Raw genomic sequence first — 21,562 nt, 5'->3', positions numbered from 1 at the left:
AAACACATAAGGCAGCAGCAGGACTTATTTAAATTTGGTAGAAATAAATTATAGTCATTCATCAGAAACTAAAAAGAAAATAAGAAAAGCCACTCGGGGCGGGGGGGGGGGAGGCTGCAAAGTCTGGTCTTGTCTCCCAGATTTTTCTTTGGCTTAAAACCAGAGGATTCCATTATTGCTAGCAAATAATATAAGAGAAAAAGAAGAAAGGAGAGAGAAATTTAGAAAGTATGTCAGCTTGGAATGACTTCTTTGGGGAGGGGGGTCTCCAAATCCAGTAAATTGTTCTGGAGAATTATGTGTGTATGTATACATGTACAGTTTATATACATTCCTCTCAAGAGGCATACATCTATAATAAATTTACAAGGAAACACCTCCAGTTCAAAATATTTAGGCCGCCACGTTTATCTTTCAGGCTTAAGTAGAGAGATTCTTCATGTTATATTGCATTCTATTTCCAAATCCTTTCGAGACATTAAAAGAAACAAAGACCATTTCTAATAACTACAGCCCTTCAGTTTCCCAAAGAGCCCAGGGGTTGAGAGGTTAGAGTGGAGTTTCCTGAGTCTTGTAGAGCAATATGTAGTTGAGGCAAAGGTCATGATCCCCGTGTTTTGTTTTAAATAATATTGACCCATTAATTCTAAACCTGCTTGTTCCTGAAATTATACAGGATTATGGTTTGCAAACTGCGGGACAATGAAGCAAATCAAGATGAATTACAGCCCTGGCCCTCCCTCCCATCCTCTGACATCTAAACGGGGAATGAGGTCGGTGTGAGTGTTTAAAAGAACTTTAAGCACCCGCTCTTCCTTTGTTGGTGGTTTTCAGCTTTCTTTTTTTTTTTTTTATGTGAAATTTGATTTCGTAACAAATTGTAGCAAATACGACTTAGTCCGAAGGAATTCATTACCGAGGCGCTGGGGGAGGGGGTATGAAGGGTAAATTCTGAGGTCCTTTGCTATTCTGGTCACCCTCCTCCCCCCAGTGGGCGAGGACAAACACACCCTGGGGAGTAGGGAGCGAAAAGAAGCCAGCAGTTTTCTGGAGCCGAGAAAACCTGTGTTTTTGCGCTTAGGTTACTTTTATCTGGCTGAAACTTTACCTATAAGCTTTTGAGGCTCAAACACTGAGTCTTTGTTCTGCATGGGACTGCCGCTGCCACTTAAAGAGATCGCAGATAATGTCCCCGATTTAAGATCAGTGCTCAATGCACATTAACTTTCTTTCTTTCTTTCTTTTTTAAGCTCTGCCTCTAACCTACGGAGGGATCACGCGGCAGTGGGGGGCAGATAAAAGTCCTTTGGCCGAGGGTCACCTCCGTCCTTGTTGTTCACTTGAGAGCAGTGGAGAGGAAAACGGTCCCCACGGGCGGACTTTGGCTTCTGGAGCCGCGGAGCCCAGCGGTCCGGGCCTCCCCGAGCTCCGCCTGGTATGGGGGGAGGGGCGGCAGGGGAGGGGAGGGAGGGGACTGGGAGAGGGGATTTGGGGATGGGGGCTGGAAACACTAATGAGACCTGCTGGGAGGATTTGCCTCTCCTGCAGGTCCAAGAGTGACTTGGGAGAGCTGGCTCCAGGAGGCGGACCTCGGCCTAGTTTGCTGGCTGGAATAGAACTCTATTTCGAGGCAATCAATCAATCTGCAGAAAACAAAAATGGAAGTCGAGGTTTGGGAAGAGTTGTCTCATCCCCAACTTGAGTGGTGCGGGCTGGGGGCGGAGACTCGGGACTGATGAGAAGCCCTTTTTCCCACCTCAGCTCCTTTCCCTGGACTTCCAGAAGGAAGAATTACCCTCTTCAGCCCCCTTGTTCCCCATACCCATCCCCGCGTGGCCGCCGACACTTTTCTGCCCCTCTTTTTCCTTTCAAGCGAGAAAAGCCTAATTCCCGAGCCAGTGGAGTCGGTCCTCTCGCCCCTCCCGCTCCCACGCGGGTCCCCCTCTTCAGCCATCGCTACTGCCACCACCTCGGTTCCACTCAATCGATTTTTGCTGCATGTCAACACTTATTACCGGTGAGTGTGAGGGTATTTTTTCTCCTTCTCTAGGTCTCTTAATGATTTCTGAGCTAGTTGTGTATTAAAGTGCTTAAAGGAACCTTTAAGGTAATCTATAGCATGGACACCAACCTCCCCCGCCTGGGATCAAAGATGGCGAGCCGGAGGTCGGGCCCCCAGGAGCCTAGGCTAGGCCTCAGTGCTCTGCCCCCCACTTCTGCGTGCCCAGAGGCTGGGGCGGGGGTGCTGGACCAGGAATCCCGCACAATGTGCGGTCTAAGGGCTTTCTCCCCACCCCACCCCACCCCAGTCACCCCTCACCTGTTGCTCTAATCCTTTCTCTCGCCTGTCCCCGGTTTTTAGACTTTTAAAACCCTTAAGTCCTCAAACTCTTCATTCCCCTAATAGAGAATTCAAATTGGTGGAGACCTGGGAAAAGGTGTATGTGGCCCACCTGTGTCTCAATTTCCTCCCAGTTCCTAAATCTGAGTTTTACTGCCCTTAACTTGGCTAGAAATTTAATTTTAAAAACGATGTTGGGCAACCTGAGCCATGTGGGCGGTTTGATTAGGAGACAAATCCTCCCTTCGCCTCCCGGCCCTGCTCTTTCTTCCACCCCCACCCTTGTCCTGTGAGGTGCTGAAACGCGGGAGTGCCTTTAGGAGTGTAACAACAACAAAAATAATGGGGGGAAAATGAAGAGCATCTTAAAAGTCCCAGTATTCCTCGAAAGCCCCATAAATTAACCCTGAGAAGAGCAGAGAACTCTTTTTAAGGCAAGTCTATAAAAACCTGGCGCGGTGTCGAAGGAGGAGAAACTGCTGAGCCCCCCGCCCACCCCCCCACCCCCACCCCCCGCCCGGCGTCGCGAATGTGACCAAACAAAGGTCTGCCCTGCAATCCACATCGTAATCCACGGGCGCCTTCGCCGCCGTCGCCGGGGCTCCCCAGCCTCCCGCCCGAAGCTCTCCGTTGACGCGGGCTGCGCTGGGAGTCCCTGGCTCGCCGAGGTAAATTTTTTAGAGAGGAACCAAAAAAAGAGGGGGTGTAATCAGATCAGAGGCCTTTATGAATATAGTCTCTATTGATTGATTTATTAACACCCTCCCCAGCGCCACCCCCCCACCCCCGCAGGCAGCAGTTAACTAAGCACATGGGGAACCAAGAAACGTGGCTGATGGAGGAGAAATAAACGGGAGAAGTTTCTTATAGCAGATTTTCAAAAGAAATATTTTAAGACGACCTTTCGTCCCCCAGCGTCCCTAATCTGACAATTGCATTTTCACTGAACTTGAGAAAGTGACAACTGAAGAAGAGATTTAAAAAAAAAAAAGAAGAAGAATGTGTTACATAGAAACCTTATTTTCCTTTTCAGGTTTTAGCAGAGAAACCAGAGAAATTTTACTCTAATCTTAAAAGTTTATTTGTCACTCTGCTTCTCAAACACCTCTTCCCCGCCCCCCATGAAGAGAGGCTTTCTGGTTGTTGACATTCTATCTGAAAAGATAGAATCCAGAATTTATTGTGCGTGGGATGTATAACTTCATTCATTTCTTGCTGAGTATTTTATGTATTTTATGTAAATGTTGATTTTAGATTTTGAAGAATAGAGAAGGCCTGGAAAACATAAAAGGACCATCAAAGTTGTATTTAATTCTACTTAATTGCGTTAAAAAATCATTGCTATTTGTTTTGTAACAATATATTAACAGTTCAGTGGCAACTGGAAAACAAGAGAGAGTTGAAGCTTAAATTCCTGTCAAAAAATGACTAAAAGAACTATATAAATTTCTTTTTAGAAATATTTAAAAAATTAATAAATGTGTGGTAAAGGTGTTAATTTCTGAGAGCTGTGTGAGGGACTGCATTTTTTTTTTCTTCTCTCTGAAGGGCTAAGTTGAGACTCATTGTGCCCTCACTGAACAGGGTATGTGTCTGCACCCTTTGACTTTGATGGATCTTTCCAGACCTAGTTCTACCATTCTTCCTGCAAACATGTTTAAGGTGCTCCCCTCCTTCCACTTTGCCCTGTCTCTTTCCCCTCATATCTTCCCCCTCTCCTGTTTTCTTTATCAACACCAAAGCTTTTTTGTTTGTTCTTAGTTTGTTCTGGTTTTTTGGTTTGGGGTGGTTTATTTCCCCCCCCCTGTTCTATCAGCTTAGAAAATGGTCGGCTTATGCTGGGACCTCATATACCAGGGCTAAGGCTTGTTTGAGGTGGTTTCCTTAGAGCCCCTAAGACTCTCTCTACCAATGCTTCCTCTATCCAGAAGTAGCAAAGCCTTCCTGTCTTCATCGACAGTTTGCAGCCGTGCTGGACCCCTCCCACGCAATCCCGGGCAGGAACATTTATCTTCACTCTGTGAAGGTGAGACCTAGAACCGTCTCAGCTGTTCCCGAGAAGGCAGTGGGGCAGCATGTTAAACGGCACTTGGCTCCCAGACTAGTGACAACCCAATTCTTGAACTCTTACCCCATTCTGCTTGCGTCAATAGCCCCCTCAACTCTGCTTCTCTGGGTATCTGGGGAGGGTTGCTGCACCCAGTAGAAGCTTCATGGTATCTTTCTCTGTCCTCTGGGATGGACTAGCCGGGCCTTCTCTGGCTTCACTTAACGCGACTGCCTGCGTTTGGTTGATGACCGGCGTGTGTGATTTCACGCGGCAGTGTGCTGGCACGGGGTGGGGTCCCTGATGTGGACAGAGGCAGAGACCCTGCAGGCCATTCCCAGTGCCGAGGAAGGGGCTTTGCCTGCAGGAGCCCAACGCTACAGACGACAGGTCACTTTGTTAGAAAATAATATAGTATCAAACAAAAGAAAGTAAAATAAAACCCTTCTGCGGGCCTCAGGCAATGTTCATTCACATTATTCTACTAACCTCAGCGCCTCCAGCCCTCGCTTAAAGTCCTTGAAATCGTAGGAGCCAGTCTTATCTGATGAGGCAGGGTCTTGTTTGTTTCTTCGACAGAAAAAAAAAAGAGAGAGAGAAAGAAAGAAAGAAAGAAGAAGGGGAAAGAAAAAGTCCCGCCTGCGAATTCTAGGCTGCTGCTCAGCGGCGTGAAGCTCCCCTCCTCAGCCCGGAATCTTCTTTTCCCTTGCAGCATCCCCCCAACCCCCGCCTTCTCAACTTCCCAGCTCTAGGGGACCTCAATCTGGACATCTGACCAGGATCTTCCGGACCCAGCGGTTCTGCGGGAGCCACGCGGCCCAACTCTTAGAAGGACCCAGGGTGCGGCCGTTCCACCTGAACTTGCCTGGCCTTCGGCCTCACTGAACTGTGGCTGGGGCACACTCCTGTCCTACCGCCTTCTACTGACCAGAACAGCTGCTTTATCTTAATGTACATTTTTTTTTTTTTTTTTTTGGCCGGGCAACGAGGGAGAAGGGCGATGGCAAGACGTGCTGCTTCGCATTACCCTGACGCTATTTTCAGAGGCGCCCGGAGAAGTGGCGGCCCAGAAGGCAACCCACGCACCTCCGAGGACCCCTTTCGTGTCCCCGCACTAGCGTTTGCACGTCCCTCGGGGCGATAACACCCGAACCTAATCCTCAGCTGCCGCCGCGCGCCCACCTCCCTCCGGCGTCCCCGAGCCGAAGCGCCAGGCTAGCATCGCCACCGGGTCGCTGGGGCAGCACAGAGCCGCCCTGAGGTCGCTCTGGGGCGAAGCACCCGCCCCCGCGTCCGCGCTCTCTTCGCCCCCCGCACGCGCCGCTCTCGGCTCAGGCTGCGGCGTCGTGGGCGGTCGGGGCCCAGGCTGAGCTTTGCTTGTTGGCTGTGCCTCAGGGGCGCCTGCCGGCCCGGGCCCCGGAGAGCTTGGTTTCTCCGCAGTCTCGGAAGTCGGCCCAGGGAGGCCCAGGCCGGAGCAGCGCCCCGCCCCACCCGCCGACTCCCCGCCACAACCCTCCTCACCCTCTCTCGGGCTTCTGTGCCTTCATTCCCGAGCGGCCATATACCTTGAATGGGTCATCCCTGCCTGCCTCCCGAGAGCTGCCTCTCGAAGCCCTAGGGTTGAACATTAACCAGCCAGAGCTATAGAGTGGAGTAAAACGTTACATATAAAAATGAATCATCTATCCGATCCTGGGAGAGACGACCTATAGCGAGCTCTGCGCCAAGAGCTGCCCTGGCAATGTCCCCGGCCCAATGCACAGACCCTTCTGGCATCCACTTCCTAGGGATCATTCGCCTGCCGGCCCGTGAGCTTAGGTGGAGGCGGGGGAGATGGGGGTCATCGAACCAGCCGTTCTCCTTGAGTAACCTGATGTTTGAGCTTTCAAACGCAAGCGAATTTCCTTTCCTTTCACACCTGAGGTACACAGAAAGTCCTGGAACAGCCTTTCGTATCTTAAAATTAGCGAGAGTAGCTGAAGTTCTAGGAGAGGCCGCCTACATGGTCAAGAACCCAAGCTGATGGGTCGACTCCGGGAATCCACCACCACCCCTGGCGCATTGGATGGACCCTGGGAGGCAGAGCTGGGTGGGACGTGTGTGGAGCGGGAGCCCTCTGCAAGTCAGGCTGGAGCCTGAGTGGAGGCGCAAGGTGGGCGGTGCAAGGGGAGTGGGTGGGGGCTGCTCCTCCCCCGGGCTGAACCCTTACGCACGGTCCTACGGAAATCCGAACCTCAGGTCCCACCCCGACTCCCCTCTCCTGGGTCCAGCCTGTTTCCCACTCTGATTTATTTCTTTAAACGTAAGTACTGGCTAGACCCACTTGCCCCGTCAAATATACAGAATTTATGAAAAGGTAACTACTGGGAAAGAATTCAAGTTTAGTGCACCTCCTGAGTTCTTTTGCCCTTACCTGGAAACATTAGCATGTCGTGGTGTTCAGCAAATCCCTGAATAGAAAGGTCATTCTGTTTCCAAATCTCTCACACCCTTTGTCGAACCTCTCCCTTCCCCTCTCCCCTATTCAAGGAAAGAGATAAAGAAGGTGCTAGCAAGAGAACGATGTAATGTTATATAAAGCTTTCAGGAGCTGCCAACCAACCTGCAGAGTAATTCTCCTACTTCTAAGGCAGATTGGCTTATTTCTATCCACAATAGTTGCTTTACTCAAAACACAGTGCCTGGACCATAATAACCTTCTAGTAAAGATTTATTGACCAGGCAACACCCTGACTCCCCTCCTTGGACTCTATCTATGACCTGGTCATTGAAGCAGCATAATTTTTTTTTTTAAAAAGATTTTATTTATTTGACAGGGGGAGAGAGAGAGAGATATCACAAGTAGGCAGAGAGGCAGCTAGAGAGTGAGGGGAAAGCAGGCTCCCTGCTGAGCAGAGAGCCTTATGCAGGGCTGGATCCCAGGACCCTGAGATCATGACCTGAGCCTAAGAAAGAGGCTTAACCCACTGAGCCACCCAGGCACCCCGAAGCAGCATAATTTTTACCGAAAACCTTCACCCAAATCTTTGTACTCAGGGGTGTGAGAAAGTGACTTTTGCATCTGGTGTGGCTTATGCACTTGGTGTGAGCTGTGCAGCATTCCATTACTCTCATGGTCATGTCATAGCTTCTTCAGAAACCACTTCTCCAGCGTGTTTGCAGCCTGTAAACTGATTGTGAGAATTTCTGGTGGGAGGTAGAGGAGGGCAGCAGGGACATTCAGGGAACAATGTTCCAGAGCCTCAGCAGGTATCAGGCATGTGGTGTATTTGTAATAGTTGAATATTAATCAGTTCTAGGAGAAAGGACTTTGAGGGTAAGATGTGGTTACGGAATATTCATCACTTCAAGTAGTGTCAGTGCCCTAAGTTCAGAGCACACAGTATTTTTATGTGATCACTGTAGAGCAATACAACCCACTTTTGTCATCACCCAACTTTGTGTTACTCCACTTCCCTTGGAAAAATAGAATTGACTCAAATGTTCTACCAGTTAGCTCCCCAGAGGGAATGAACACATCAACGCAAATAAAAAGAGACATGAGTCACACTCAGTTGCCCTGCAGTGACTTAGAGACTCAGAGAAACACAGGTGGGGAAAGGGCCTTTACTATTAAAGGTGCAGGTAGCTGGGGAAAGGGATTAGATAAAGGGTCTTGCAGTGCTCACTCTGTCTTCTCCCCCCACAAAATTACCATGTTATCTGACATTCTCAACCTATTTGCGTCCTGTGTAACAGACAGTTTGACCAAGAGGTCACAGACTAGAGGGCTTGGGTGATTGGAAACAAGTTTGACAAGAAAGGAATCTGGGTGAGGTGCCACCGTGGAAGTGGAGAGAAGATGAGGCCATAGAGGCTGGAGCAGCTGCCAAGCCAGGACTCTGCTGGACTCTGTAGTCACGTGCAATGCCTACACGCCTTGTCGAGGACAGAGGGTTCGGAAGAGCTGTTGCCAACACAACTTCATGGATGGGAGAAAGTTATGTCTCTCTCTTTGCATCCCTCTTCTTTACCTTCCCTTCATTTCCTGCCATCCCATTTCTTCCTTTTCTGTGGGCTCTTCTTCACCTCAGGAGATTCTCCCCAGAGTTTTGGCTGCTGCTGGATTATCCTCCTTTTGTCCCCTCTTTTGAACTAAGGCTTCCTAGTGTTTACTCTTCCAGATATGAAAAGTTGCTTTATCCAGTCTACTTGTAAACCATTTGTATTCATAAATATGGAGTGCTTGCGTGGCCAGTAAAGGTGTCAGTAAAGCATGCAACATTGGAATATGCTTTTTCACAGCAACAGAGGGACTGCGAACATTCTTTTAATAAAGCTATGCTGGAAACAGGATGTCCAGGAGGGGTCAGTGAATAGCAAACTTTTCATCCCAGGCGGTGTTGCCCTTGGTATTATGACCACCAAAGTGGGACATCTCAGTTCAGTGTACTGTTCTCAGTTTGGAAGTTCCTTTTGCCTGAAACTACCACTTACGCATATTGTCAAAATTATATATTCTAAAAGAACCCAGATACAGTCCTATGTAGAATTTATGTGCTAATATGAATTCCTTTCTGCATCTCTCCAAACAAAGCTACTTATTTTTCTTGTGTTATATCCTATTGTTATTCAGTCAGCAGTATTTTATGGTGATTTCTGTTCCTTTCATGGTTAGAAAACACCTTCATTGTCATCCTGCATTTTCAGATTAGAATTTAGTAGAAAGATATCTTCCTCCACAGAAGAGTTTCCCTATTTCCAACCCTCATTGATTCCTTTTCCTTTCTAACTTCTTCCAACATCTTTTTTAGAGATAATTCTACCCTCATGATTCTCTCTTTTTTACTTTTAAAATTTCATTTCTGGACACTCGGTGTTTCCATAACTGAAAACTTTTTTTTTTTTTTAATCTATATTACTCCCTTGTCAGTTACCCTGTGGGATGTTTTACCATGAGTTAAGATTTTGGGTTCATTTTAAGTTTTTTTTGTTGGAGCCTGGAACCACACTTGCTAAGTAGTACGTGTTCAATAAATGCCTGTTGATCAAATGGTATAATTAAAAACATTGTTCACAAAAATCAAAGGCCTAAGATATTAAAATCTATCAAATTGGCATGAATTGAATCTCAGATTAATTCTAATGTTTTCCTAAATTCCTCTCAACAAATCAGTTATGTAAAAGAATTCCATAGCAGATGTCACTGCCATCATTTTTTTAAAAATATCAGAGCACTTTTAAGATAATCATATCATTTTTAGGGTGATGATTAGGTTCATATGGTACTGGACATATTTTAACGTTTCTTGGTAGCTTGGAGAATGTGTGTGGTGAGAGAGACAGGAAAGAGACATGTACATGGTGGTTGGAGGATGGGGGCACGTAGATGACAAAAGTTCCAAGTTTATAATGTCAGAACCTAGGACCATTCTACTAGTTAAGAGACCTCTAATCTTCACCATAATTTTACATTCCTAACAATTTAACTATTCATAATAAACAGCAAAATATAGTGCTTCACAACAAATGATGAACAATTTTTTTTTCATTTCATGTGAAAAATTAAAAAACAAAAAAGTACTAACCCAATCAGACTTTGAGTAAAGTCATAGACCAAACAAACCATGGTTATTTTTACTTGTGCTAATTGTTGCCCCATAAACCTCAAATTTTTTTTTAAAGATTTTATTTATTTACTTGACAGACAGAGATCCCAAGTAGGCAGAGATGCAGGCAGAAGCAGAGAGAGGAGGAAGCAGGCTCCCCGTGGAACAGAGAGCCCGATGTGGGGCTCGATCCCAGGACCCTGGGATTATGACCTGAGCCGAAGGCAGAGGCTTTAACCCACTGAGCCACCCACGTGCCCCAAACTTCAAATATTTTTGATTAATTTACTGGTAGCAAAATATTCCTTAGATCATTTACCTTCTCCACTCCCACTTTCCAGAGGCTGTCATAAACAATAAACACATTTCACCAGAACAAAGGGAAGATTGATATTACTTTTGGTGAGACATGTATGGAACATTTAATCAGTCTTGTTATATACCAGAAAAGATGCTTTACTTTATTATGTTAAGTAAACATATGAATACTTATACGAACAAGTATATATATGCAGGAGCTGAAATGGTTGAGTTATAATTAGGTGAGTTTTGCAGTGCCTATATGGTTTTCAAAATCCCATCTCTTCTGGAAGAAGCATTCGTCCTGGCTTTGCCGTTTTTTAGAATCCCCTCTATATAAGGCTGGGGATTCAAAAAATCAAAGGGAAAGATGACTGGGAAATTGCAAGATGAGATAGAGTAGACAAATTATGTTTGACTGGTTCAGGCACTGTAATCATCAATTAGAAAATCATCTACAAACTCAAGAAACAACAGGCCATTATTCTTTTCACAGCACTCTAAATATATTTTGCCATTATATTAGACCTGATTTTATGCATTATCTTTTCTAAACATAACTATAGGGTGATGCAAAGATTTGATGTATTGAATCTTTCTATGTGCCAAGCACTTTGATAAATGCTGTTCACGTATTTTTTTTTTTTTAAGATTTTATTTATATATTTGTCACACACAGAGAGAAATCACAAGTAGGCAGAGAGGCAGGCAGAGAGAGACGGGGAAGCCGGCTCTCTGTTGAGCAGAGAGCCCGATGTGAGACTAGATCCCAGAACCCTGAGATCATGACCTGAGCCAAAGGCAGAGGCTTAACCCACTGAGCTACCCAAGCACCCCATGCTCACATATTTCAATCTGTTCTCACAACCATCCTATAAAATAGATACTGGTTTTTTTGTTTGTCTGTTTGTTTCTGTTTTTTGTTTGTTTGTCTGTTTTTGACAGATAAGAAAACTGATGCTCAGAGGGGACTTGCTTCAGGTTACCAGCCAATGGGGCAGAGTCAGGTCTAGAATGGGACTCAAATGAGACACAATCTGACAAGAGGTTTGTTCTCTCAACCACTAAATAAACGGCCAGTGTGAAAGAATTTAGTCTTCTGTATCACTTTTGTTGACACAATTAGAAAATGCCATTCATGAAAGACATATAAAGGAAATATATTAAAACTGCTCTGAAAATAATGTTGCCTAGTCAGTTTATTAGATGATTGATTAGTGCTTGAAAAAGAAATGATTATAGTAACTGAGACAATCAATGGCAAATTTGTTCTACTCTTTCACATGTGTCTCAAGACACATTTCTTAGACTAAAGTAATAGGCATAACCTCAGAAGCTAATTTGAAATGTGACATTTTATTTTTTATTTTATTTTTTTAAATAATCTCTACCCCCAATGTGGGACTTGAACTCACACCCTGAGATAGAGTTGAATGCTCTACCACCTGAGCCCCTGAAATGTGACATTTTAGATTGGACAGGAAAAGGAGCAAACTCTTGCTAATATTAACGAAAGAGTGCACACACTCATCAGTTGACATATAATGAAATGATTTTTCCTTGTTCTTGTACATTATGACTTCTTTCTTCCTCCTTTCTTGCCTCTCCTCCTTTCTTGCCTCTCCTCACCCTCCATTGTCCCTTCCTATCCTAACCCTAAGTAACAGCTTAGATATCCCCTTACACTGGAAAAGTCTTCCCTGACATCTTGGCATTGATTAGATAGAGGGGCCCCTCCTGTGTGCTCCCATAGCCGCATCCAAACACATAACACACTTTCATGAACTTAACACATTTGAAGATTATAGGTCAGGTATTTTGTGGAATGGTTTTCAGTTTGGGGTGTGCATGTGATGTTTTCATGTGATTAGCTTCCAATTACATATCTTCTGTGATATTCAGGAATAACATAGAAACAATGCTCTGTTCTTAGGCACACAACGTCCATTCTAACAGTATCTCCTGATGTTACATTGCTTACTTGATTTAGGTGGCGTCAGCTAGCTTCTCTACTATTACACTTTCTCTTATTGTAGTTAGTATTTCACAAGCATCAAGTATTTCTTTATAGTGAGAAACCGAAGCCTCCTGCCAACAGCCATGTGTGTGAGCTTGGAAGTGGATTCTCCAGCTCCCTGAATGACTGCAGCTGTGGCCAGCAACTTGACCGCCGCCTAAGCTGCTCCCAGATTCCTTCCCCTCAAAACTGGGTGACATAAAAATCTTAAAAACAAAAACAAAAACAAAAACTGGGTGACATAATATTTGTTGTTTTAAGAAAATAAGTTTTAAGAAACTTGTTATATTACAATAGGTAACTAATCTACTATGTATCTACTTCTATAAGTTTTTGTCACTTTTCATCTGTTGCAGTGTCCCCCGTTATTCTTTGCACTTAAGGTTCTCTTTTTCTCCCTCTCTTTCTTTACTCTCTCTCCCCTCCCCCCTACCATTTTTTGTTTTTTTTTTCTGTTTTTTTAAATTATTTTTAAAAATATTTTATTTATTTATTTGACAGACAGAGATCACAAGTAGGCAGAGAGGCAGATAGTGAGAGATGGGGGGAGGAAGCAGGCTCCCCACTGAGCAGAGAGCCCAAAGTGGGACTATCCCAGGACCCTGGGATCATGACCTGAGCTGAGGCAGAGACTTTAACCCACTGAGCCACCCAGGCACCCCCACCCCTGCCATTTTAATCGCATTTGGGGGGAAAGAGAGATAAATTTATCCAATTAGCTACATTTTACCTGAAGTCAAGGAAGTGAATCTTTTTTTTTAATTTTATTTTATTTTTCAGTGTTCCAAGAGTCATTGTTTATGCACCACACCCAGTGCTCCATGCAATAAGGGCCCTCAAATGAAGTCAAACTTAAGCACAGATTTGAAGGAGGGAAAGAACAGGACTTAGTGGTTCAGTTTAAGAAAAACATTCGAGATAGAAGAAATATAAGACAAACACTAAGAGAGAGGAAAATAAATTTATAGAAAATAACAAGCAACTGAAAAATATATTTTATTTCATATCTAGTAAGTAAAATTCTGAGTTTTTAGAAGTATAATTTTAAAACTATTTCTTTTGTCTGCCCAGCACCACCCTCCTTCTTCTGGAAACAGAAGTGTCTTCTTTTTGGAGGAAATGCTCTTCTCTTTACTTAAACTATATTGTCTAGTGGAGGCTGCCATTTATAGAATTGGTCTCTCTATTCACAAAAAGAGGGATATGACCTGGGCTGACCCTTCAGTCCCTCTTTAGGAATTTCAAATGGACTTTAGAGAGAAGTCCTTTTCATGAAGAGATTTCTAAAGCGAGGTTCTCCAGGGTAGAAGGTTGCAGTCTCTAGTAAGACAGGAAGCTGACTCAGAGAGTAGCACAGATTAGAGTTGGATGGAGAGTGACTCTAGCCATGCGTCCTTGTTTCTGTGATCCTTGAGGTCCATGGCCTTCCTGAGATTTTGCTACTTGGGTCAATATTTATTTCCTGGTTTGTTCAAGGTAGTTAAAATCAGGTTTCTGTTACTTACAGCCAAAAGTTCTTGCTTCAATAGAGTGTCCCTTTCCTACCCCCATAAATACTCTTCTCCCCTGGAAGAAGCAGAAGAAAGTGCTTTTGAAACTATGATTTCGTCTTTTGAGATCCTCAAAGGCACTGCTGTCAGAAGAAAAATCTCATCTTCTGGTGTCCTCCGCTAATACTACCTGGGAAGTATGGAGGGGGTAAAGTAGAGTTGTGTACACAAACATACAAACTCCTGTTAAGCTTTTTTGCCAACACAATAATATTTATTGAAGGTCTATTATATTTCAGGCACTTTCACAAACATCTGTTCTGCATTAGTCCAAGAAAGTAGATTTTCACACTGTTCCTATTTATAGATGAGATAATACCTTTAAGATAAAAGATGTCAAATATTAATTTTTCCAAAATGGAAAAGTTATGAGCAGAGACTAATTTTGTGTACCCTTCCTTTTTTTTTTTTAAATATTTAATTCAAATTCAATTTAGCTAACATATAGTGTGCACTGTTAGTTTCAGGGGGTAGAATTTAGCGATTTATCAATTGCATATAACATCCAGGGCTCATTACAACAAATGCTCTCCTTAGCGTCCGTCATCCAGTTATCCCTTTGCCTACCCTGTGCACCCTTTTATAACTTCTCCAGGTTTAACCACCATTTGGATATTTCTTTTGCTTTCATAATGAAAGGTTATCCCAAGAAACTTGAAACAAGATTTCAAGAGGCAAACACTATTACAATATTACTATTTGAATGACTTGTTTTTAAAGACATTTTGAGAAAGATGATAAAAAATGAACAAAAATCCAAATGAGCTATAACTAAATAGCGTGACTTGCCTTGAAATTCTAGTTTTATTCATTTAAGTTTGTGTCCTCCAAAGAAACGGACTGAAAAAGTCAGCCCAAATGCATATAAACATACTTAAGTTCAGGAGAGCTGTGATGCTAAAAGCACTAATTCCACTTTTGATTATTACTTTGAAAGCTGGGCAATTTGTGTTTATCCAGTAATTTCTCATGTGCTGTCCCACCCCCCTTCTTCCTGGGAGAAATGGTTACAACAGTTTAGAGCTCTTTTCTGAAGAAATTTCCACACTGGCAAAGGTACCAACTTTTCACTTTCGTAGTGGGTGGTCTGGCACAGAAATTCCCCAGTGGCTGTGAATCTGGAGCCTGGCTGGGCTTCCCATAAGCTGCAGTATTAAACATTTTTATATGTAATTTAAGATGTTAACTATAATAATTAAAAATAGGTAATTAGGTTTTTCCCATTAGAAAATTGTCAGGAATTCCCAGCATATTCTGTAGAGTTAAGACTATAGGTCTGTGTCATAAATTAAATTTCTTGCTCACTTAAAAAAAATGTAGTATCTTGATTCCCAACTTTGCTCTTCCCTTTTTTATCCTTTCTTTTATGTCCTTCTAATGTTTTTTATTAATTATTAAATATACATGCATGTTTGAATTATAATTCATAATATGTTTTGTTTACTATATAATTCATTTATTTAATAAAAAAATTATCAAATACTATGCTAGGAACAATAGAATATAGGAAGGTAATAATGATTTATTAAAATAAGTGTTTTATACCCAACATCTCACTAATGATGATATTAAATCTATGAAATAGGCATTCATTCCCATTTTCCAGATGAAGAAATTGAGATGCCATGAGATTAGCTAATTTGCAACAAATCACATAACTACAAACTGGTAAAACAAAATTTAAATGTGAGATTGTTTGACCTTCAACAGTTTTTCTCTTGACTACACTATGTTGTGATCTTATTCACCACTACAATCCAATGTAGAATGCTTACCCAACTGATTTCATAATGGTTCCAATTCAGGAACAACCACCTCTAAGTAAAGCAGATGTGCTAACTACTATACATGGAATGATATAACCTATGTTCTCAGGAAGTTTAAAATATATAAGAAGAGATAAATCATGTAAGCATATAACTGAATCCTAAGTCAGAATTCAGTAAGTAACTTAGGAGTAGTACAAAGTACCCTGGGCTTTCAGAAAAGAGTGAGACTACTTCTGGGCTGGGAGGATTAAAGCATGTCTAAGATACTTCTTGATTTTGGTTTTGAAAAATGGGCAGATTTAAGGGTAGATGTAGGAGGAGTTTCGCAGACAGAATAATACAGTGTGTCAAAGTAGTAGAAGGTAAATCTGGAAAGCTAAATTGTGGATAGAATGTTGCAGACACTGAAACCAGACTAAGAAGTTTGTAGTTAATTGTATAGGCACTGAGTAGATGGAAGTGAGGTTTTTGAGCAAAATAATGAATGGATAGATGCCGTACTTTGATAGGTTAATGCAAGGATGTGAAACCAAACTATAAAGAGAGGTAAACTGAAAGGTTTATACTGGGGTATGGAGGAAGGAGAAGCAGACTCCCTGTCAAGCAGGGAGCCCAATGCAGGGCTTAGTCCTGGGACTTCAGGATCATGACATGAGCCAAAGGCAGATGCTTAACCAACTGATCCACCCAGGTGCTTCTAAAATTTTTGAGTTTATGTGATTGACTGAATGATGAGCCACTAACAGAAATAGAGAGATGCTATTCATCTAAAGAACTGATTCCTAAGTTAGGTGACAGAGAAAAAGAATCATGACAAGGAACACATAGGAATATAGTTTTGGAATCCCAATATTAGGGATTCCAGATTTTCCTGGAAGACAATTCACCAACTGACACGTTCAACCAAGACTGATCTTACTGAGAACACAAATTGATGGTAACCTATTATGGTTGTAAGGCAGCCTAAAGCTTGCCCAAAACTTTTCACTTATTTGTTAGTTTAACTATCAGAAATCCACATCATTAGATGCCCTAATATAGAGTCAGGCATTGCCCATGGTCCCTAAATGTTATTAGACTGTCTAACTTCTTTCTTATTAAAAATAGTCAACTTTTGATTGAATAGAGGAAGATTGAAAAAGATTCCCATCTTGGAACACTACGGAAAGATTTCAGTAGTGTAGCAGACACTGGCAAAGAGGAATTGGGTACCAAGAAATTTGAGAAGGGGGAACTCATGATCTGTCAATAATTTATCAACCAATTCAACAGTTAAAAGTATTTATTAAGGATCTATGAGCATAAAGTATTTTGCTAAGTCCAATGGGCACAAACAATGAGAAAAACATTGTTTCTATTCTTAAGGAGTGAGCAAAGGATAATGAATTTATTCCACCCCCTAACTTTGCCAAATGCTGATATTTTGTCTAAAGCCTTAGTAAATAAGTTATGTTTCAAGTTTTCACACTAAAGAATTTAAAACATTGTAGTCTTCAGTACTCATTTCTTGAGGATTTTGCCTGTTTAGTTAATCAATCTTTTGAAATATATTAGAGTTCCTGATGAAGTTGGAGCTTCCTGCTGTTTACTTTTTATGTGCATGGGAAAAATGGACCCCTATTTATATATGACAGAGAATGAATTTAATGTGTCATTTCTAGAATAGTGTAGGTGAAGATATATGTACTTATTTTATCAACAAAATGGTCTAAATCGGTCTAGAGACACAAATGTTTAGCAACATTTCTATCAATACATGCATTTTTTAAAAGATTTTATTTATTTATTTGACAGAAATCACAAGTAGGCTGAGAGGCAGGCAGAGAGAGGAGGAAGCAGGCTCCCAGCTGAGCAGAGAGCCCAATGTGGGACTCGATCCCAGGACCCTGGGATCATGACCTGAGCTGAAGGCAGAGGCTTTAACCTACTGAGCCACACAGGTGCCCCCAATAAATGTATTTTTTAGAGAACTTTTATTTATCTTTTTGTTAGAGAAACACAAAGAGAGAGGGAACAGAAGCGGGGGAGTGAGAGAGGGAGAAGCAAGCTTCCCGCTGAGCAGAGAGCCCAGTGTGGAGCTTGATCCCAGGACCCTGGAATCGTGACCTGAGCCCAAGACAGACGCTTAACAACTGAACCACCCAGGTCCCCCAGTAAATGTATTTTTTAAAAATTCCATAACTATCATACTTATCAAGAATTCAAAGCTGTGCAGAGTTGTTCATATGATAGAATTAAAATTCAAAGAGATCGGGTGCCTAGGTGGTTCAGTCTATTAAGCATCTGACTCTTGGTTTTGGCTCAGGTCATGATCTCAGAGTCGTGGGATTGAGCCCAAGTCAAGGTTCCACACTCGGAAGGAAGTCTGCTGAGATTCTCTCCTCCTGCTCTCTCTCTAAAATAATAAAAAAAAAATTCTTCAAAAAAATTCAAAAAGATCTGAAAAGGTTGTAATATAGAATTGAAACTACAATGGCAACTTAATGATAAATGTGGGTGATTTTTAGAATTTTTAAAAAAATCAATAAATACCAAAAGGGATGAAGCTGGCTTAACAGGATTTTTTAAAAATTAATTTATCCAAGATGTTAGTGGATGTAGTATCCAGGCTTCACGAACCCAATGATTCCAGGTTCTTATAATTGACATCTTCTTGCAATCCCCTCCCACAATGAATAAAATTAACTTACATAGCTAATAAGATATTGTGGAAATGATGACATATGCCTTCCAAGGCTAGAAAAGGAAACAATGCTAAAACAAAGAAATGGTTTCCGAACAAAGATCAAATCCAGGCTCCACCAGGCCATTATGGTATGAAAATGAATCTGAGGGGAGAGCAGTAAAATCCTTTGTTTGCTAAGACCTTGGAAAGATCTAAGGCTATGACTCAAGAGAGCCATCCAGTGGCTTCATCCACCTTTGGGCCTGGTTTAAGATATCAAGATTCTTGACTTTGAGATGATGTTGTAAGGGGATGCAATGTTTGGTGACCTTGAGAAGGTGAGGGTTTAATTTACCTGTGGTAGGGAGTTTAATTGTTAGGGGATAGAGGATGGATTTTAGTATCAGTTTGTGACATGGCCCTCAAGTAGCTCTTGCTTCCTGATATTCATGCCTCTGTGTAGACCCCTCCCATACTGGATTGGGTTAAGCTATGTAACCGATAGTCTATTATGAAAATGGCAATGTGTAGCTTTCAAGATAAGAACATAAAAGATATTGCAGCTTCTGCCTTGCTGTCTCTTGGATCATTCACTTCTGGAGCAGTCAGATATCATGTCATGTCATGAGGAGCTTCAAGGAGCCATAAGGACAGATCCATGTGGTAAGGAACTGAGTCAAAATGAACTCCACTGCCATATAAGTGGGCCGTGGTAGAAGTAGATCCTCCAGCCCCAGCCAAATTTTCAGGGGATGTAGGCCTAGATGAGATTTTAACTATAATCTCATGAGAGACATTGAACCAAGGACTACCCAGCTAAGTTATTCTCAAATTCCTCAGCCACAGAAATCGTTTAAGATAATAAATGTTTGTTATTATTTTCAGCCACTAAGTTTTTTTTTTTAAGATTTTATTTATTTTTATTTATTTATTTTTTTTTTAAGAGCAATAGCACACACACATGGCAAGAGGGGATGTGGAGGGAGATGGGGAGACTCTTAAGTAGACTCTGTGCTGAGCACAGAGCCCAACACAGGACTCAATCTCACAACCATGAATCATGACCTGAGCTGAAACCAAGAGTTGGATGCTTAACCAACTGAGCCACCCAGGCGCCTCTTTTAAGATTTTATTTTTAAGTAATATCTATACACAATGTGGGGCTCAAATTTACAACCTCAAGATCAAGAGTCACATGCTCCATTGACTGATCCAGCCAGGAGCCCCATTCGGCTGCTAAGTTTTGAGGTAATTTTTATGCAGCAACAGGTAACTAATATAGTGAACTACAGTCTCATCCTGAGGCAGTAATATGAACTGACTGCTTTAAAATGTTATGTTTTTCAACTGCATCCATTAAATAAAGTTTCCGTAACAACTATGGTGATTGTCCATTTCTAGACTTACATCAATTTAAGATACTGTATATAGTCTGAGTCACATACTTTGAAAGCCATTGGGAAAGTCACTGAGGGGGCGCCTGGGTTGCTCAGTTAAGTGTCTGCCTTCGGCTTGGGTCATGATCCCAGGGTCCTGGGATTGAGACCCAATGCGAGCCCTGCATGAGGCTCCCTGGTCAGCGGGAAGCCTGCTTCTTGCTCTCTCAGTCCACCTGCTTGTGTTCCCCCCTTCTCGCAGTGTCTCTCTCTGTCAAATAAATAAATAAAATCTTTAAAAAAAAAAAAGAAAGAAAAGTCACTGAGAGTACTAAAGGCCATTCAGTATAGTGAAAACAACACAATATAACATAAAGAGGATATGAGAACAAGTGGTGATACCCTGAGTAGACTTAGGGGTGACATAGAATCTGTACATGTGTTTAAAGCAGTAATACAGGAAACATGTAATGAGTACCTCCTGCATATACTGTGTTCCTTCAAAGGCAAGAAAAAGAAAAAAAGGCTAAAAGTTATAGAATGATAGATTTTGTTAATTTATTTTTAGTTTTTAAACAATTTATTTATTTATTTGACAGACAGAGATCACAAGTGGGCAGAGGGGCAGGCGGGGGTAGGGGGGAGCAGGTTCCTGATGAGCAGAGAGGACCCTGGGATCCAGGGTCCTGGGATCATGACCTGAGCGGAAGGCAGAGGCTTTAACCCACTGAGCCACCCAGGCACCCCAGAATGGTAGATTTTAAATAGCATATGAAAGCATCCTTTGGTGCTTCCAATTCTCTAAAAAAATAATGATTTCCTCACTGGAAACACAGACTAGATTGCTAACTATAAAGAATGCAGTACAGAAAAATCCTGGTCTAAAATGTCAGGTAAACTTTGCAAAATGACTTTAAACGGCTTTAAATGCAAAATGCTTTAAAATGGCAGCTTTCCCATCTGATCTCAAATACATTTGTTTAGTCATCTGCAATAAATAGCAGATTTTTCGGTATTCCCTTACACAAACCTTCAAAGTCTTACAGATGTTTCCTCGTAGGTAGCACGGTGGACAGCACGGTGCAGTTCCAAGGAATGTCGTTAGCGTTTTCTCAATTACATGACCATCTGGGAAAAAAAGCAGAAAGACAACTACAGGAGGAAGATACCTCTTGTTCTCCTTATTTTGTGTGAAGATTAAAAAAAAAAGACTTCTTTGAGATTGATGTATTTTCTGAAGCTATTAGACTCAGCTTTGGCCTCATTTTAAAGCAGAACTCTGTAGATAAGAATGATTTATAACATTTAAAGTCAAGTTGCATATCATAAAATACAAAGAAGGTAAGCATAAATAATTTTCTCCACTGGGAGCCATTTCATAATCTATTGTCTGAGGTTCATCTAGAGAGTCCATTACATGCCATGCATGTAAGGGTTAAGCTTTTAATCAGCTAATCAGAGTCATATAATTACTGATGATAGAGTTGGGGAAAAGCAGAGGATTCTTAACTCTTAATTCTTTTTTTTTTTTTTTAGATTTTATTTATTTATTTGAGAGAGAGAGAGCATCTGAGGGGAGAAAGTCAGAGGGAGAAGCAGACTCCCCATGGAGCTGGGAGCCCGATGCGGGACTCCATCCTGGAACTCCGGGATCATGACCTCAGCTGAAGGCTGTGGCTTAACCAACTGAGCCACCCAGGCGCCCTTAAGTCTTAATTCTTAATTCAGTTTTGGGGGTCTCCTAAGAGCTATATTATTTTTTTGAATAATAAAAATAAAATACACAGAAGATGAGTTAATGTTCTCATCCTTAAAAATATCTTAGGAATTATTGCTACGATAATATTTACAATTATAAAAACGTGTCTGTAATACTTTACTTATTAGATAATTGTGTTTAATGTAATAA

At 42.1% G+C, this 21,562-nt stretch overlaps 2 long non-coding RNA genes across 3 annotated transcripts; one reads left to right on the top strand and one right to left on the bottom strand.

Annotated features, from left to right (window-relative positions):
- Window positions 1-853: 853 nt before the first annotated feature.
- On the bottom strand, window positions 854-2,835 carry LOC116584606. The gene is made up of 2 exons (XR_004283254.1): window positions 2,321-2,835; window positions 854-1,643 (listed from the first exon to the last, which is right to left on the bottom strand). It is a non-coding gene; the product is annotated as an uncharacterized LOC116584606 (long non-coding RNA).
- On the top strand, window positions 1,281-21,225 carry LOC116584605. 2 transcript variants are annotated; one of them, XR_004283252.1, is made up of 3 exons: window positions 1,281-1,435; window positions 1,549-2,017; window positions 21,190-21,225. It is a non-coding gene; the product is annotated as an uncharacterized LOC116584605 (long non-coding RNA). The 2 variants fall into 2 exon arrangements; XR_004283253.1 differs by lacking the exon at window positions 21,190-21,225 and adding an exon at window positions 3,375-3,891.
- Window positions 21,226-21,562: the final 337 nt, after the last annotated feature.

The sequence above is a fragment of the Mustela erminea genome, chromosome 2 (genome assembly GCF_009829155.1).
Source record: "Mustela erminea isolate mMusErm1 chromosome 2, mMusErm1.Pri, whole genome shotgun sequence".
Taxonomy (NCBI): domain Eukaryota; kingdom Metazoa; phylum Chordata; class Mammalia; order Carnivora; family Mustelidae; genus Mustela; species Mustela erminea.
The sequence above is the reverse complement of the archived record's forward strand: the minus strand, read 5'-3'. Positions and strand labels throughout refer to the sequence as shown.